A 21,137-nucleotide genomic window follows, 5' to 3' on the forward strand; every position below is an offset into this window, starting at 1 on the left:
ACATTTTTATATAGAACCATACAAAATTGAGTTACAGGATCTTTAAATCACTATTACTTGCATGCATAAATCATTTGTAAAAAATATTCCTAATAAAAATATTGGAGTGAAAATATCTTACTTATAATAAATATCACTTGTATCATATTTTTGAGACCTTTCTATTGAAAATGTTAAAACGTTTAGTACCCAGAAATGCACAGTTCGTTACCGTTGCACACGAGATAATGCATCTTCTGTCGGGGATAAACATAGGGTATGCTCATTGATCGGCTATATTTTTTCTTGGTTTCCTTATTTTGTGGACAGGGAAAGGAATTATGATAGAAAACTTATATTCAGATGCTCGTACATTGGTTCATTTGTGACAAAAAATATTTGACGAAAGAGAGGACGGTGTCTTTACTTTTAAAGAAAAAGAAATTCAAAACATTATGCCCCCCTCTAGCCTCTTGTTTCGATGTTCTTTCTATGACTTGAAGAATAAGAATATTGTTTGAAAAGAATCACAATTCTTTACGAAACTTTAAATATAGTCTACCAAATAAACAAAAATACTTATCTTCATTCTACTGTGCCGAGCATTTTTTCTTTTTCAAACGATCATTAACTTTAAACAAGTTAAAATATTGCTAATTTACGTGCTGCTTTTCAGTCATTATACAGGCTCAGTTTCGTTCTAAATAAGATGCTAATTTCCAGCAATTGGTGTCTTTCAGATCATGAAGAAATAAAGAAAAATGGCATTTTGTCAAATGTCTATACCCCATAGCCGTATAAACACAAGACTACACAAAAAAGTGAACAAATCATCCAATTTAGAGTTTTTCAAAGCACTTAACAAGTTAATGAAGCCATTTTACTAGTACAGTGTTCTTTATTATATTTCTTAGACATGAAACACTGTTTGCATGCTACAGATCTATATAAAAAAACACGTCATCAACGGTTTTATTTGTGTGTTGGCAGTCGTTACATTTACTGTTATTTCTTTGATGTGACAGAATTTTTCAGCTATAAGAATACCAGCAATATATATTATATGTATTTCTATACTGACTAATAGGATAAGTAGCTTTCAATTTATATATCAATGTTTTGTGACATGAACTTTTTATTTGCCTAACGGTAAACAAATCTATTTTAGTGTACATCGGGCTTATATATCTCGGTGTAATTATATGAAAAATATGTGTATGGTTAAATGTTAGAGTGACGTCATTATTACATGTACATATCAGATTGTTTAAGGCAATGTCAAATATAAACTTATACGATATGTAACTTAATTCTAAAAAAGATAAACATTCGAGGGCAATGAATGGGACTTTTCAAGACTGAATCTATTCGTTAGAGGCAACGATAAATACATAAATAAAGGGTTCTTTGTTACTACAAATTATTGTAACGCAAATCGATCGCGTAGAAATAAAATAAATAGAATGTCTTTGCATTTTCAAGAACGCAATCATTGACAATAAAGTTTACATAACCTAATTCTATATAAATGTTATAATGCATTGTGTAATTTGAAATCGTATGATATAGAACCAAATGATTAACAGCATTACGAAATTGACGTGTCGGAACTTGATAATGTAAATATTGAACGCTTTGCAAACCACTTTGTGAAAACACAATTTGTTTGGACTCGATATAAAATTAAAGAATTGTTGTAGTTAAGTGTGTAAATGTTTGCTAGGGGGTCAGATTGCCGTATAACAAATCTGTTCTAAACTTAAAACAAAACATATTTCATTTGTTCATACAAAGTTGTTCAACTGTTTAACACATTTATCATCTTATTGTTTTAATAATTTTCATTGGGTGCATGCGTTGAAACATTTTCACCGTGACAATTAGCAGATCACAAATTTATACACGAATGATCATCGATCATGATTTACCAGCCTAGTTGTCAATGCTTCTGAATGACGTTAAACTTTGTAATTTATATATTGGGAGCCCTTATTTAATCGCGACAATTGTAATTGTGAACTACTGCTTAAACTTTGACAAACTTATGAAATTGATAATTTGATTACGTAAGCACATCAGTCATATTTTTCAGAAGTCAATGAAACAGGATTAAACAAATTCAAGGCTGGTTAAATCATTAATCTATGCCATCTGTGTTTGTTCACCATCATTGTGTAGATCACAGATGTTTAACAATCTAATCTATTATTAGATTGTGTTATATATGTTTTATTGGTTACCTTTTGCAACTTGAGATTTGAAAAATAGCGATTTCATTTATTCTACCCGAGGATACAAGATGAAATTACAAGCTCAGTAAACAGATGTGAAAATAATAAAACAAGTCCAATGGAATACAAAACAAATACGTCTACAATGCACAATAGAAGAGGAAAATTAATTGTATCTAATTATCTATGTCCACTGGATAAATTACAGGCCGAAAAAATCCGTTACACAATCACGCCGTATTATTGTATTAATCATATTATAAAAAAGTGTATATGCTTATACATTTACACAATATCAGTCTTTTGAATAGTTCATTTTATTTCGTTTTCCTTTCTTCTCAATCGTATCCTGTTCGTGCCGTTTTTGTAAGGATACATTATTCTTATAAAGGCGTCCCTAATATTTCATTAATCATATCAATACAAAAAATGTATCCGATATGATTAAAGACAAAGTATCGTTTGCATTCACATTAACTGTAAAGTAATAAAACGAGAATCAAAATACAGGAATATATACTGGTTCTGACTTTACTATTTACATCATTTATTATTATTGTCATAAAATAGTTTAAACGATTCTTCAGCGGTTTCTATCAAATTGTATTACATTACGATGAATCTGTGATGAATTGTTCTATTATTTGTAATAATTGCATAAATCTCATATGACTTAACTCAAAAGCCGCATCATATGTAGAAGACGATAATATGACGTTTTGGTATCTAATAACACTAGTTTTCATTATTAGTAATTATATTATAAAGACATTAGCAAAATGGTACTAATTGAAAAATATCATAATTGTTATAATTGGCGTTTTATAGGCAATGTTCATGTCATTGTTAATTGATCTCTATATAGATACCCAAAAATGATATGATTAAAGTCACATACTAGTATATCATGAAGAATAATGTTGTTTTACAGTGCAAAATTAGAAGCATGGTATATGATAGAACTAATGTTGTTGATTTTTAGGCGTTATTTTTGGTTATTTTTTTAAGGTTTCCCCAGTTACATATAGACATAAAACGAAAATGAAAAGATATAGAGGATATTTGTTTGTTTGTGTGTAAGATGAAATTTTATTTCATCAAGTGGGCTTTAAAAACAGTATTCTCACGAGTGGCGTAGCCACGAGTGAGAATACTGTCTTTAAAGTTCACGAGATGAAATAAAATTACATGTACATATTACACAACAAACAGACAAATTTTCTTTTTATCTTATACTTTAAAACAAGTTAAAACGAAATTTCCATAATTTTAACGTTAATATCAAAATCTGTTTCCCCCGTTGAGAGCCCCATTTAGAGTGAATTTCTCATTAAAAACAAGAAGTCTTGAGCTGAATAATAAGTCCGCCAATCAAGGTTAAATGACGGTGATATTTATTCATTTTATTGAATAAATATGAATGATGCTTGTTTTAATAATAAAAACAAACAATTCTTGTAGGAGAAAAAGTCCAACCATCCATCCATATTTCTGTTACTTACTGCGAATTTATATTAGACCTGGCTTTGTAAAATGTAAGCGGCAGCCATTTTTTAAAGTTGTGTATTTCATGGGAGGAAAATAATTGTGTAAGATTCAGAAGGATATAATTTGGATTTGTTAGTCATACACCTTTTTAAAAGAAAGAAAACTTATTTGAGGATTGTAACAGACAAAAAATAAGTGTTGACAGAAGTGAAAACATTCAGAAAAGGAGCTAGGAAAATGGAAGCTTGCTAAGGCATTGTAACTGTTGTAAGGAACGCTGGGTTGTTTTACTTATTTTACGAGTGATGGCTGTCAATGCTTTTCAATTTTTCATAAAGCATACGGCAGTTATTGCTCGTAGGATACTTTAATATGCCCAAATGTCATCAAGAGCAGTTTAGCATGGGGAAGGAATGTATTTTTCAGACTGTAAAAACGAAACAAAAAAATTTAGAGACGAAATTTTGTGATTGGAATTTGAAGGAATAGAAGTAAGTTTTCTCTCTTTATTACTTTTGACATTTAAGTTACTTATCTATTTCAGCTTTGCTATTTTTTTAACAGCCTGATATTGTCAGAATTGTCAGTAAAAATAAAATTGAGGTACCACATGGGGAAAATCTTAAAAAAGTAGTTTCGTCATTGAAAAAAGCGAAATTATATTTTGATATTTTTCACTGTGAAATTATCAAATATAATTTTCACGGATAAATCAGTAATCCACTGAAAAGCATAAAATAAATGTAATATAATTCATCTAGACTTTGCATGGTTTTTGAATATCATTCTGAAACATTCTTAGCGATGATATCGAGGAACAACGAGTTCGTTTACATATTATGTGTACTTGTAATTTGAAAGTGTGGCTAGGGCTAATAAGACACAAACCTTAAAGTCATAACGTCCTTATGCTGTTCGAGAAGCGGTTTTATTGAAAAAAATATAAAGAATTTTGCTTAGTAGTTGCTATGCCAGATTTTCTGTAAAAAAATGGTATATTTTTAACTGACATTATGCTCATTTTTCACTGTCAATTGACCTTGAATTAGTAGTATTTTTCAAGAGATTCTTTATTATAATGGTGACTGACAAACAATTGATATCGAAAAATGTTTAGGATAAAATATTAAAAATACTTCAATTGTAAAAAAAAACTGCCTACATGTAACTCGTCTTTTTTTTTTAAAAAAAAAGGACGAACATTCAGAAAGATAGTTATAGAAATTCTTTGAGTCACGTGAATTATTGATTATTTTTGCTTGTTGAATTATAAAATTGAACTCAATAATGGCAAAATATAATGTTATTTTTACTATTACCCGTGCATTTCCCCTTTGAACTGGATGGGTATGACGTCATTTCAACGACAGGGGCAAGACATAGAGGATATTTGTTTTGTTCAGTGTAAGATTGGAATATATTTCACCGAGTGAGCACCAAAAGGTATATTTCACGAGTGGCGCATCCGCGAGTGAAATATGAACTTTTGGTGTTCACGAGGTAAAATATATTTCGATCTTACACTTAACTAAACAAATTTTCTTTTTATTATATGCAAACAGACGTTAAACATGACATTTTTACCTAATACTAAATAAATAGCGCGCCAAATGATTATACAACGTGACGTCATTTACGACGTCACGTTATTAAGTTGGTTTCCAGTTTTGTGTTCGCTTGTTTTTCACTGAAACAATGTCAGGGGCTTTATAAAAGGGGTTTTAATTCACTTATATATTTCTATAAACCATCGAAAAACATGTAAAAACACAAATATTAAATATAATTCCATGAACTTTTGAAAGTGTTTAAGGATAACTCAAAATATTGTCAGAATTATGTTAACGTTTATTTGCTCTTACATGTAACACGACTGGAAGTGGCAAAATATTAAGTGCAATTTACGCAATAAACACGGCTGGTGACCCCCTTTTGTCATTATGTTTGTTTTTCTTTTTTCATCTCTCATGGTAATTATTAATTTTCCTCTTACAAATACATAAAATAATATTGTACTGTGTGTAGAAATATCTAATAAAACCATATCATGTGTTAAAAAATTTACAAATATTCACCATTGGTATGTATACTCATGTGTTATATTTTTATATAACTTAGGTTAATAACGATATGTTCTGTTCTGTTCTGGAATTGATCGTTTACCATTATATGACAGTAACATCAATGTTAAAACAAGACAGTTGAATTTAAACGGAAACGGGTATTTTTTCGCTGAGCTTCATCATGAATAATATATATTTAAAGACACAAAGAAGCATTCTCAATTTTAGTTTGGATGCAGATATTTTCTTAATGAAAATGTAGCAATAAGTTTATATTTAGCAAACAAAACACTTAGCATTTACTTGTGAAGTAAACAATTTTTATGTTGGAATGTTATGTGTAGTAAATAAAAATGATAGGTTTATTCTCAATTTCATATATATTATGAATGTATTGTAAGCATAGATTTTGACATTTCAGGTTGTACATGTATATATAATTAAAATGATCGATGTCGGACAGGTATTTATGCTGTCTCGAAATCACATATTAAACATAAATAAAACATATATTTCAGAGCAACATAATCGATCATTATATACATATATTTTAGAAAGATCCCCTGTTAGCATACATGATTAGAGGAATAATCTATATAATTAAAATATATCATGTAACATTTAATATTTGATCTCAATAAAAAATGACAATCCATGTTTCTTGTGTATTTCTTAATATATTTATGCAATTATAACGAGCATCTTTCATACATATGATAAACCAGTATAAACATAACTTAATTAATACACATGATATTTCTGTACGAATATAAAGACGATATAATTAACATTAAAATAGAGTTAGTATCTCCACGAATTCCTTAACATAGTTTTATCATTATTATCAAATGAATAAATATTTCTATATGAACAACCAAAATCTCATTTTCCAATCTAATTTCTGTAAATGTAGTACATTAATAATTATTCTATAACAAAAATGTCTTATAGTATCGCATATCATATATCAGTCATATCATTAATATGATAATGTATCATAGATTTTATTAGTGGATATATAATAATAATGTATGCGTAAAAGTCAAGAATAATGCCAATGAATATTCATGATCAGGTAATAACCTTTGATATTGAATTTATATTTAATATTATTAAGTTATCAAAGGTAACTAATGAACATTTAATCATATGTTTTTTCTCTGACCTTTTCTTGAAACGTATCCCAATGCTCCAAAGTCCATTTAACATACAATTTGCAACGAATATGAAAGTGTCTGGATATGAATTTCAAAATAGCATGCAATTCACAATGCACACTTATTTTCAAGCTTCTGCTTTAATACAAACACAATCACTCTTCACTTATAAAGGCTGAGCTATTCCCCATATCGGATTTTGATTAGTTAATTCTCTCCCAATTTAGCCAATCAAAAAGTATATAGGAAATGTTCGCAAATACGGTCGATATGTGAAAAAAGGCAGGAGCGTTTATTTAAGAGGAATTAATGGTTTGAGAGTATTGACCACTTTATATTGAAAACATTTCTGCTAATCAATCTTGCTATTTCGGTTGGTGAGTTGACAGGTTACTTATAAAGACCAGCAGAGAAAGATTGTTTTCGCGTTGTATTTGTCTGTAATGTAATTGGAAAAGACTGAACACAGACAGATCCTCAAAGGTGCCATGTTATTTGCGCTCAAAGAACGAATGATTTAAATGAATGCAAGTGATGACTACCAAAGTCTGTGTGTATGAAATTTTAATATTATCTTTATTAACTAAACAAAACCTTTTCAAATACTTGTACAAGGATGAAAGATAAAATATATTATTTTTTCATTTGTTCCCTGTAACTTAAAATTGATTTTTTAAAATTTATTACCTGTACAATTAAAGAAACAAACAAGAATGATCTCGATTTTTGGTTGGGTTTTACGTCGCACAAACACAGTAAAGATCATATGGCGACCTTTAATCTTTACTAATGGAATTCATGAGACCTTAGGTGCCTGCCTCTCCGTGCATAAGTACAGACACAATCGAGCATCTGAGTAGTACCACCGACGTCCTGTAAGCTAGCTGGAGAGCTTCCACACATGAAAGAGTCCAAAGTCTCTTGCGGGATTCGAACCCACAGCGGTAAAGTGCAAGTGGTTTGAAGTCAACGACTTTTATTTACTGTTCGTTTTTTTTTATCTGATACCTTAATCGTCATACGGATATGGAACTTAACAGCTGTTAATCGTTTTTGTTTATTTAAAGAAGTTCAATGTCTGTCAGTGAAGGTATATACAGTCTTGTCCATGTCAAAGGACACGCAAAAGTATTTAAAGTTAAAGTTGGTAATAGGAAAATCGAAAATGCCTTGTTTTAATTGTTATATTTACGGCTCCAGATCAATAGCATAACAATAACTACTTCTATAAAAATTACAGGAGACACGAACAAAAAGTAAATACTCGGCCATGACTCGATAACAAAAGATTTACGGCAGAGCGATCAAACTTTTGTCCAGGTTTTCCCAGTGGGTCGATTTGGATTAATCATTATAGTTTGTAACAAAGGCGATACGACAAATGGTTTAGACAGAACAAATTGTATCGACCTCGCGACTAGAAAAGATTGCGTTAAATAGCGTATTTAACGGCTTTGTAACTAGGAAAAGGAAACATTAAGAATCATCTGTATCATTTCTCAATACATTAAAAATGACATAGAAAATACACAGTGCTTATTTTTTTCTCTTTGTCATTAACACAATTTATATAAAATATTGAACCCTTTAAACATGCAATCGGCATTTCATGCATGCATTTTCATGCCGAACTGCACTTTTAGGTGTACTTACTTAGACCTAAAATGTTTATCATTTAATACTGATATTGAATTAGTTGGTAGTATGATGATCATTCTTATAGCAACCTTTCTAATTAATAAGATGTTCGGCAAAAGTATCCCAGATCCCTCGAGCCTACCAACACAAAATGCAAATAGATGATAATCGCATACTCGATGAGATTGAGTGTGTCATGAGAGGTTATGAAACTGTCAACATTATTCTATGGTAACACTTTTTTATAAAACAGCTTTTGGTAGTCTTCCTGTAATGTTTTCCTGCCAAAACATTTCTAACATTGGCCAATATCGTAATAAATCGGTCATTTCCGGAACGTAATGTTTCACAATTTTCGTTATTCAATAATTTTTAGCCCTTTATAACCTGAAGTTAGTACAAAGATGAGTGATTGTGAATAATATAATGCCGAAGATTATGACAAAAATACGTTTCGGAAATAACCGAATTGCTTCGATATTGGCCGATTTTAGAATTTTTAGCGGGATAAAATTACAGTAAGACAACCTTAATGCAATTTACGCGTCCTTGTACTGGACTTTGATGTTTATGTTCAAACATGAAGACAAAGGTGAATAGTACTATACATGATAAAGTTTTGGAACGTAGAGATAACTTTAGTGCTAAAATACTAGCAATATGTTCATAGATATTAATATAATAATATTTGCAATATTCGGTACAAAGTTTAGTTTGTTCGAGCGTTTTAGTCAAGATGTGAAGTTACTATAACACAGTTGTATATTTCATTTCTTTTTATATTAAACCTGAGGGCAATTTCTTGTCAGAACCGATAGTACGCAAATTTCAGACACTGTCCCAACAAAATTGGAATATAAACAAATCATTCACAAAATAAATCGGGGTTTTTTGCCATTAATTCTTCTGGAACATCTTGCAAACATCTTCTGTAAACCTTCCCTTATTTAACACAGTATTTAACAGAAAAAACAATAATTCTCGATCTATTCTCATGTAACAGCTTGAATATTAATGAAAGGATGTTCACACATTGGAATTGATTTTGGATATCTTATCTTCAATGAAACTATCATGTATTTAACACGGGGCGATTATTTTGAATTTACAATGCTATCATATGTCACATAATGTAGAATGATCAAAGAGAAAAGGGATTTTATTTGTTTACATTCTTTGGAAAAAAAAAGTTGTTCGGTGTCATATATGGTTAATATATGGATATACACACATTTATATAAACATACTTATCGTATTTTATCAACGGCAAAACTTCATAAATAGCCTCTCCTTGAAAACATGAACCTTCAATAAACACGAAAACACTAATAAACAATAGAAATCTAAAACGTCTTGATAATCTTTACAAAATGTTTTATTGTATTCAATGACAATTGTAATATCTTCTAAGATAAACATCTAAATGATTAGCAAAGAAAATAATATCATAGATAAAAAGGTACATAATCTATTTGATGTAAAGATTTACAATATTCAAAGCCTATCCAACCCAACAAAGCCATCAATAATAATAAAAAAAATAACCCAAGATAATCAAAACATTTTAATAACCAAATGAAAACAATAAGTAAGAACAAAGATATCATTATTACAAAACAACACACTTTTAAACAATTCATTTATTGCTCTTTTCCCCGAACTTGAACTTAAGAATTTATAAATATCAATAGACCGACGCTTTCACCACTCGATCACGCTGCCAACTCGTACCTGACCAAAAAAATATTTGCAAAGATCTACGAAAAAAATTAAGTTTCAGACCGAACACATCTTTGTTTGGGTTCAGCTTTCATTTTTTGTCACAGTTTGAAAGAGTGAACTGCAAGCATGAAAATGTTTATCATATTAACAATTATTTTTACTGAATATAATGTTGACAAGTATTGCCAATTAGTTAATCATTATACAACGATAATAAAAAAAATCATTACTTTCTGAAAAACAGCATTGTACTTTGACCAAACTGATGTAACAACATTAAAGATCCTGTATGTTTTGTGATTGATATTGTTACTGTATGTTTACCACACTTGCAAAAAATTATATATGTATATAATTATGCAAATAAAACAATTTTCAAACATCGAAGAATATGTAAAATATGTACTGCAAATATTTGTGCACTTTATATTTAATGAATAGATTACATGCTTTAATTTCTGAATAGAAAATTTGACTTAGAATTCATAGAAAATAAATTTCTAATTACCTCCCTTTATCTGCATGAAATGTTAAATTGGGTAATATTTTTATAAATAATGCTTATTGGAACTTACAATATTGACAAATCTTAAATTGAGCATCATATTTATGAAATAAAACCATGAAAGAATTGTGTTACAGGATCTTTAAATATAAACTGGTATTTTTATATTTTTGTGAAAAAATTTTTTCTTATATTATTGTTGATACAAAATCCCTCCATTACAAACATGACTAAACTTATTTCGCAATATAATACAGGTTTGAATCAATGTAATTATTTGAAAGGAAAACAACGCAATAAATGTCCCTACAAGCATGTTGCTCATCCCTAGAAAACATCAATATGTTGTGCTTACCGATAACATTTGTTTTATGACGTCACTACATATTTATTTATTGATTAGAATATAAAACAAACCCTACTGAACATGGTCAAGAGTATTAGTTAATGGTCAAGTTTATTGGTTAATCAATATCTATAAATGATCTTCATTTTCATTTTAATATTGGTATACAATGATCATGCTTCTAATAAAACATTTTTATTCATAAATTCACGTTTAATGTCATCACAAATATCTTTAATGTACGATAAATATTGAAAGTTACTTTAACTGAAAAGGAAATACTTTCATTTAAAGAACCTGAATATATTTTATCATAAAAAACGTTGTTTTTTGAACGCCTGGAATTATACTAAACTTAAATCAAGTTTACATTTTTGATTTGATCATTAACACCGGCAAGCGTCAATGCAACAACCTTTGTTCACGCTGGATTCGTATTATTTAATATCAGCATGAATTAACAATAATCGTTTTATAAAAATACCTATATGTAGATTTATTCAGCATCTGTATCTGCGTGTTCAAGTAATATATTTTGCCTTTTTTCAGGTACTTGTTTTATTAGTTTAACTAACCAAGACAAAAAAAAATATACCTGTAAAAACATCATCACCACGAGTCTGATAATCGACTACACGCCGATCGGTGAGACAACACATCTCAGATAATGATGAAAATAATAAGTATTAAAATATTAAAACATAAACTTGAAAGTGAACTGTTCTATAACGAAAGGTCAGAATTTCAATAAATAATTACGTTTATATTATTAAATATTTGACATAACTCACACCGCTAACGAATTTTATATGGATGTTGTTGTTGTTAAGTGTGAGTTAGTATACATGATTCGATATTACATTTATTTACAAAGCATAAAATAAAATAAAATGATATAATGCTCTAGAAGAAAATATTATTATTATTCATGATATAGAAATGTTTATACAAACTTACTTAAAACTTTATCAACATTTTGTATCAAATAATATTTTGTAACAATATCCGAGTGATATATTTCATTTATTTGTATCAAAATCTGAACTATTCATGCAAAATTTACCCATTGTAGACCGCTCTACATTTATAATTGTGTTGTTATTCTTATGTTGCGCCAAAGATAAAATTACAATTTTAAAGTTTGTTATCTCTTCACACATATTGTTATTTCCTACACTAATTCACAAGATTTTGTTATACGTTTAGTAACATTCGGAAATGTATCATATTTCTGAAGCAGGTTTTAGAAAAGCAAACAATTACATCGTGCTAATCCCCGGTAATTGAACAATCGGTTTAACAAGATACTCCTTGCAATTGTCATCAACTTTATTTCTCAAACCAGCCCCCGAAGCTTCAATAATTTTTAAAAAAACCAAAAAAACAAAAAACAAAAAAATAAATAAAACAAAAAATATAAAAAATAAAACAAAAAATAAAACGTGTTATGGACTTTTAGATTTGTTTGCTGAACTTGAATTACTGCTATAGTATAAGTGTATAGTTTTCCTAAAATATACCAAGAATAAAGACATTTTCACTGTTGTCTGTAACAAAAAAGATAAATAAAGCAAGCAAGGAAATAAATAACTAAGGAAATAAAGCAAATATAATTATGAAGATACAAAACAGATATTTAAAGTAATCAATGACATAAGACGCTTTGTTAACAGGTAATAACATAAGTTTACAACCTCTAGATTCTGCTGATATATTCGTCAAATGACAGAATTTCCGTTTGTAAATGACACAACCTTACATAATTACATTTGCGTTTCTTCTTAATTTATGTCTGATTTTATTACGCTATGATACTTGTAGTTCATTCTTGGAATTCAATCAACTTGATTACAAATTACGAATTGTTTCTTGTTTAATTCAATTTAAACGCGAACTGACTGTCTGATTACGAGAGGTAAATAGATTTACACTTGTGATCATTGTTTTAAACGAAATTAGAATCTTCCCAAGAGCCGATAAAACAAATTTTATAACCCAAAAGAACAAAGGTCTTCGTGAGAAAAATGCATGTGAATGTTTAACAATAAATTTAACGGAGATGAGATATGAACTTTATTCGCATAACGGATAAATTAATACTAATATCTAATTCATTTGATTACACAGTTAAGCCTGTGAAACGAACAAGCATTGTAAACAGAAACAAATAATCATTGATTAAAATTGATAATTATTGTTATTGACATCTCTCATAAAATTTGAATAATTGTGTAAAAGACTTGGTTTATTTGTATTATTTCAAATTATGGGGCGGTCATTGCCGAATGGTTATGGTCGTTGACTTCAAACCACTTGCCCGTCACCGCTGTGCGCTCTTTACCCGAAAGGAACTTTGGATTCTTTCATGTAAGGAAGCTATCCAGCTAGCTTACGGACGTCGGTAGTTCTACTCTAGTGCCCGTTCGTGCCTGAAATAATGCACGGAAGAGCACCTGAGGTCTTCTTCACTAGTTAAGCTGGAAAATTGCCATATGACCTATACTGTGTCGGTGTGACGTAAAATACAGTTAAACAAATAACAAACTTTCACATTATAAAATTAAACAATTTAACAATACTACAACGAAGCAGGTATCAAAGTACCCCAGGACATCGAAACGCACAGGAAACAGTCCATTTTAAATAAATGAATTAAACATGTATTCAGGATTTTTTCGTTCAATTGTGTACGTGTGTGCGTCTGTGTCTTGTTAAAGGAAAGTAGCATAAACTGTGCGTTTACATGTGCGTGTCTATTACAAGAAAGATAGCATACACTCTGTAAATACTCGAACAAATGATGAAATATAATTTTGAACAATTGGAGATCCTTCAACTTGAAGCTCGTTTGCAGACAATAAATAAATAAAGATAAGTTACATACTAGGTTTTATTGAGTGTGTCCATAAGCTCACACACAATGTAACATCGATTCATGCCTTCAGTGCTACATTGATTGATTGATTAATTGATTGATTAATTGGTTTTGTGGCACGCCTTATGTTTAACTGACACTATAAAGGTCTTATGGCGGCTTTTCAGCAACACTTGTGGAGAAAAACCTCTGGTGCTTCTGCGTGTATTATTTCAGGCACGAACTGGCACCTGAGCAATACCACCTATGAGAGAATTTGGAAAGCCGGCTGGATAGCTTCCCCATTGATGTATTGCCCCCAAAAAGCAACAATAGATGCTAAAAATATAAGAATCACTTACAGTGCAAGGTATCCGTTCATCACGTATGACGAAACAGACAATAAAATATTAATGCATATTAATAAGAGTTTCCAGTATTACATTAATATTTTCTCGCTTATTCTGTTTACACTTTTATAGAATTACTAAAATAAAGTATGTTTTCGTTAGTTGTTTTTTTTTCGTTGTTTTTAAGCTTTTTTTTAAAATTATCCATGATTTTTGTTCGAGTGCGTTTATACTCCACGATTAAGTATCTTAAATTTGTCAATGGTGACATATGTATCCTTAAAAATTGTTATTTGTTGAAAGCACAATGATGAATCATATATGTAATTTATTATTAACGTTTTCTCATTTGAAACACATTAATAGAAACATATGTGCTCTCTTGAAAAGGATCATTTTTTACAAGAGCAGTCGTTGCACATTAAAATAATGATAACTATTTGCCGATGTATGTTTTTATCAAACTATGCAAATTCAAACTTCCCTAACAAAAACTCGGCAATCTTTAAATATTGTAAGTTTATTGGCAGATTCGGCATGTAATATGTATGCCTTTGATGTTTAAAAGTTGAATTCTGCTTAAGTCGGTGCCAGGGGGCGTGTACGGTAGTTTGCAATTGACAGTACCGTCCATGAACATCCTCAATCAAACCCAAACCGAGCTGCAAAGGAGTATAAATAAAAAAAGTTGAAGCATCACACTAAAAACCGTATTCTATTCCGGTATATACGGGACAAGGCGTCTGAATGTTTAAATACTTAACCTCGGCTTTTCATCCGCCTTTGGCACTTAAAGACATCTTATTCACCACATTACACAGATTTACATAAGATCAATAATGAAAAATAAAATATAAGAATAGGCGAAAAATTAAAAGCGATATTTTTCTACTTCGTGATCATGATTTCTGCAAGCGTCTAGAGGTACTGTTCCAACATTTTAGCAAGTTAAATCCATTATTTTTCTCTCATAAAACATGCATGTACATGACATATATCATTTCAAATTAGCATATGGGTTACATATCATGCAGAAAAAAATACATTTAAAAGGAAATCAAACAGTAATTTATCATGTTCAACCTATATTCTGTAACAGCCGTGAAGTTATTAAATATATGTGCCAATATTAATACTTTAAATTGATTTTGTGCTTCTATTTTACAGGAATATACAGCATGTAAAACATTCCTCTTATATTCCACACTTTAATGACCTGCACTGTTTTAAAAATTAAAAGAAAAAATAAACCAATAAGCAACATACATAAAATGTTATTATATTGTGAAAAGCACGCATATGGTATTCAAGGAAAATATCGATGTTCACAATCAAATTCCATACACAAAAACATCAATATCGTTTATATTATTACTAATGAACTTTATATCACATAAAAAGTAAAACCTCAGCTTTCGAGGTATTTAATAATGTTATTATACTAGATGTATTTAAATGTTTGATATGGTTTTAAATGTTGTGAAGTGTATTAGTATAATTGGGATCTTCAGCACTGTGAGAGTATTTTTACATTCTTTATTATGGTATGGTAAAAACAGAATACCTAAAGAACAAAAACTCCAGAATTGAAATGCTGCATGGTCGGTTTGTTTAAGCCAGTTCATCGACAGTGATAAACAGAATTCAACATTTAAACATGGAAATTGTGAAATATTGAATTTAGAACACAAGGCGGCGACTATCATGGAACTTTCAATGTGACGTATTCGTACCCTGCGCAGAGTCCCAACGTATGAAGCCCGAAAATTATCAGTAACCGTATCTAATTTTAGGTTTTGTTTATTCTACGTTAATAGCTAAGTTTGTCCAAAAGCCTGCTTATTAGATATGTTTTTTTATAACAAAGGTATATCACTATGCATGACCTAAAAATTGATAACATGCTTCTTCCTATAAAGTAATGCATATTTAGGACATAAATGGCATTTAAATCAACGTAAACAAATCAACAAATCGTTATACAGTATAAATTATTTCGGAACCACTGAACATTCTACGGAATCATTCATTAGCCACTTTTAACTAAAACTTGCATCAACTTATTCAAATCTACATTCTCCAAATTTAGGGCAAAGATTAACTTATTTAACACAGTCTGGTGTCTATATATCTTACAAAATGTCACTCTGGCATCGTAAAGATCATTTAACGAGAGGCTTCTTATCAAACATTGTAATTATTGCAGACGAAAAAACAATAACTGTTCATAAAACATGATGTTCATTCGTAGTAAACATTTATCGTCTGTTTCTATTGATCTCCCTTTATTTATGGAAGCAGAATAAATCGAAAAGAAAAGTCTGATAAAGTCTGATTAAGTGCACCTTTCAATTCATGTTAAACTTATCGTGTTCGGTTTTCACACTTATAATACAAAGTTTATTGTTCAATTTCCTCTTTAAACTTTTCAAGGTTAAGTTAAACACAAATTTAGTTATTTCTTAGAAATAAAAGCCAATCAAAATTTAATAATCTAAAACCTAATCATCTACATGTTTTGCATAAAAAGGCTGTTTAACAGCAAATAAAAAGTATTTTGTTGCGGAAGTCAAAAAGTCATGCTCTGCCAATTAGGACGTGTGTCTGTAGTCCACAACTCAAATGAATGGAAGAGATTGATCAATGGAAATAATGTGATGTTAAATTTTGAGAAAGCTTTCCATTTGTTCAAAGCATTCAGATTTATAAGTTTTGATTATGCAACCGCATATAATAAGGTTATAAAGTCAAACAGAAGCATGCTAAAAGCAGTACTGGACATTAAGCTATAATCAGTGTCTGTTTTTAATTGTCTCTTATCTTAACATTTATTTCATAAATCCACCTAGAAATCATTCTGATCTCTGTTTGCTTTGATACATACTTTCACTGTTTTCTTTCATTTTGTCATGAAAATTTGAAAGACTGATGTATTTTTGTTTTCAAGAGAGATATGTTGTACAGATAAAGAAAGCTGCAAACTTGTAATACTATTCAACACATGCTTTATCTGTAAGCAATTTCAAACGATAGCAAATGAAACTAGCCGTTAGCGTGCTACTAGTTTAATTTAAAATGACTTTAGATGAATTAGAAGTTACAATATTATCAGTTTTGTACTGAAGCAAAATGTGTTCATTTTGAATTCGCATAAGCGATAAAAATGACATTTTTATGTCGACACGGTTAAAATCCAAAAAGTGAACATGTTTTAGAATTTCTTCATGTTTTAATAAAAACTGATTTTCATTGGTATGCCATCTGCATGATAACCCAGTTGGCATTGCTCTCCATAAAATCAAATGTATGCAATAGGTTTATTAGCCAAATCACTTAGGAAAGTATGTTCAATTGGATAGAATGGTGTTGAATGATGTTGTTTAATGCCGTTAACTACCTCCGGCCAGACGATACTAAATATAATTAACACCAGAATGTCCAAAAGCTTTTGTATAATTCGATGCTAGGAAGCAAAATCACTCTAATGCTTGTGATTTTTTAAATCAGTATAGGCGCCATAGAGGTACCGATGTTACGTTTTGTTCCTTTATCTGATGTATACACCGCCACGTGAATGCAAGGACTACGTTGTTGGGCAATCATTCAACATAATAATAAAATTTACATTTTTAAAATACTGCGAGAAAATCAACAACAACAAACACAGCTTTTCATTTAGCAATGGAATTTATGTTTACAAAGGTTACGGTGCAATTATAAACACCATATTTATAACTTTTACAACATTTCTATTGTTTGCAGTATAGTTTGGTCCTATTTTCATTTGAAAAAAAAAACGAAAGAGTCCAGAGGGGATAATACAAAGGCAAGTTAGCCTCATTTCGTGCGGTCTGGTGTCTATCCAAATGACATATTTACAACCGGTGTGGTAAAAGACATTTAAAGACACATTTTGATGTAGAATTTCCACCAGAAAACTATAACTGTTCTTTAAATCAGTATAATCATGTATCTATATTTTCGTAAATCTATTGCAAATGACACTCGTATAAGATAGATATTAAAATATAAATGTTATTGTTATCCAATAAAATGTGTATTGTTATTGGTAATGTCTGTCATTTTTAAGAAATAGAAATGTTATGATTCATAAACTATTACTGTAATATTTCATAATCTATTTTTTACTGAACGTAAAATTTAATGAGGAAAAATCAAATTGTCGTTAAGCCTAAATCGTTTAAAGGATATATTTAAATTTTTTAATGTAAATTTTAATTATTGAAACAGTGTTTTAGCAGAATCACAAAAAAATGTTTTGTTGAGCCGCTTTATTCTTTATACTTAGACAGTTTTAAGACGTACTGAAGATCTATTTAGTCGAATGTTGGATTACAATGATATGTACTAAAATTAATGTCTATTGACGTCATACTATCTTATTGTACAGAATTTTTGAAATTAGTAATTTTAACATTTACTATTTTTTCATATAAACAAACATATTTTAGACTGAAATGGAACATATGCATTTTCTTTATTCGAATATATGGATAACAACAATATATAATACTAATTAACTGACTTTTTATTAACAAGAAACAGTTTTATGGTAAATGTTAATGATTGAAATAACCCCGTATAATAGTAAGTAAACTTCATAGAGAAAAACTGTTGTACTTATAGAATACGGTTATCAATAGCAGCCGGGGTCCACTCGTACAAATAATTGATATTTTATTTTACAAATTGTATCATACTCTTACAATACAAGATAAATTAAACAGTCATATCTGAATAACAAATTCACAGTTTCACAAAGTAATTAACAAGGAAAACACATTTTTATAAGTGCTTTAATTAGATCATTGCTCATGGATTAAAATTGTGTGCACTGGGCCATAGGTAAACATTATGTTTGGTATGTTACAACAATCGGATAATTGTATTCTGATCGCATTTTTACTATCCATATTGTATAGTTAGTTTCATATCTTACAAAGTCAAAACTTCTTTTGCAGCATTGAAAAATATCATAAGGAATTTTGTCTACAGCACACCAATGTTACAAAAATCAAGATGTCCTTGCAATATATTTAATCTAATATACTTTGCGCGTTTATTTAAGATGAGGAGGATTATTCATCATAGTATATACAGCTAAAATTAAAGTTACTTGCAATAATTTGTGAAATAATTGTTGGAATAATTTGAGGTAACCTACTGTTTGTAATCCAAGAATAACTAAAACTCACTAAAATGTACGAATAATGAAACCGATTAGCAATTATGTATATGTAATTCTTTACGGTTGCTTACTTAAATAAGGATTATCTTAGACATCTACGCAAGTGTGTCATAAATTGGCAAATAACTCTGAAGGGAAATTAAGCGGTGATTGACCTTTCGGATCTAAGCCAATTTCATTTAATGATTGGCATTTATGTTTGAGATGCAAAAAAGGGAAAGATGTATGGAAAGTAATTCTTTGCCATTATATAAGGTCAGCTAAATTTCAGGAAATACTTAGAAAGAAACTTCATAGAAAGCTCATTGTCTTTTACTTCGCAGAACAGTATCCATAGTCCGTGAACTTTTACCTTGTGTGTTAAATAAAATCAGCATGTAATTCATATCTAATTTCGTCATTAATTGATTTAAAAATAACTGATATCAGCTTTCAGCATTTGGTATTTTATATGGTAGTCAATACCGAACGCCCCCGTAATTGAATTGACTAGATATAAACTTCAATTACTTTAAAATACGCGAAGATTAACTACACAAATGCAGAGCTGTAAAGCTCTTGAGTGTTTCATTAATTTGATAAATTTCCTCATTTTATTGCCTTTGAGGTGGAGGGCGTACAATTATCGCTATATATCGAATAATCCCGATGATTTGGTTAAGTTTTGAATTATAGTAAATAAACAACAACATTTAATGATCAGGTATTGAATAGTACTTCAAATTTGAAAAAAAGAAGCAATGATACTTATATGATTATCTTAATACAGAAAGAATTTTGTTCTTATTTAGGTTTTAACCTCATAAATTCACGGTTTCAACTTTGCGAATTCAATTTCGTAAATGCAATTGTTTTTTCCATCACATTCACAACTTGAAAGATCATGTCATGAGTTGAACTACCGACTGTTCCGTAAGCTAGCGGGAATGTCAATAGTTCCATCCGTAAGCTAGCAGGAACGTTGATAGTTTTGTAAGCTACCTGGACCGTCGGTAGTGTTGTAAGCTACCTGGACCGGTACCGTCGGTAGTGTTATAAGCTAACTGGACCGTTGGTAGTGTTTTAAGCTACCTGGACTGTAGGTAGTGTTGTAAGCTACATGGAGCGTCGGTAGTTTTGTAAGCTACCTGGAACGTCAATAGTTCCATCAGCTACCTTGGCCATCGGTGGTTTTGTAAGCTAGCTGGACTGTCGATAGTTTAATAAGCTTCCTGGACCGTCGGTAGTTTTGTTAGCTACCTGGAATGTCAGTAATTCTAACTAGTTGCATTTCTAGATAAATACATGCTGGAACCATTACTCTTAGTTTTTTTTACTATATTAATCCCCAAAACTTACTGTTAATTCTGGAAATCCAATCAAATTACTTACAAATTTCAGACTTTCCTTCTTTGATTAAATTCAAACGCGAACTAACTGTATGAATAGGGACGTTTGATGGATTAACATTGTCAGTCATTGTAAACAACATAAGACACCCCTAAAAATTATAAAACAACAACATGTTTTACAACCAAAATTAAGCAGATGTTTGTAACGAAAACTGATGATTTTTACTTAATAATAAATTCACGAGAATGAGGCAAATGTGATTT

The sequence above is a fragment of the Ruditapes philippinarum genome, unplaced genomic scaffold, assembly GCF_026571515.1.
Source record: "Ruditapes philippinarum isolate M1 unplaced genomic scaffold, ASM2657151v2 ctg4604_1_1_1_1, whole genome shotgun sequence".
In the NCBI taxonomy this organism is placed as follows: Eukaryota; Metazoa; Mollusca; class Bivalvia; order Venerida; family Veneridae; genus Ruditapes; species Ruditapes philippinarum.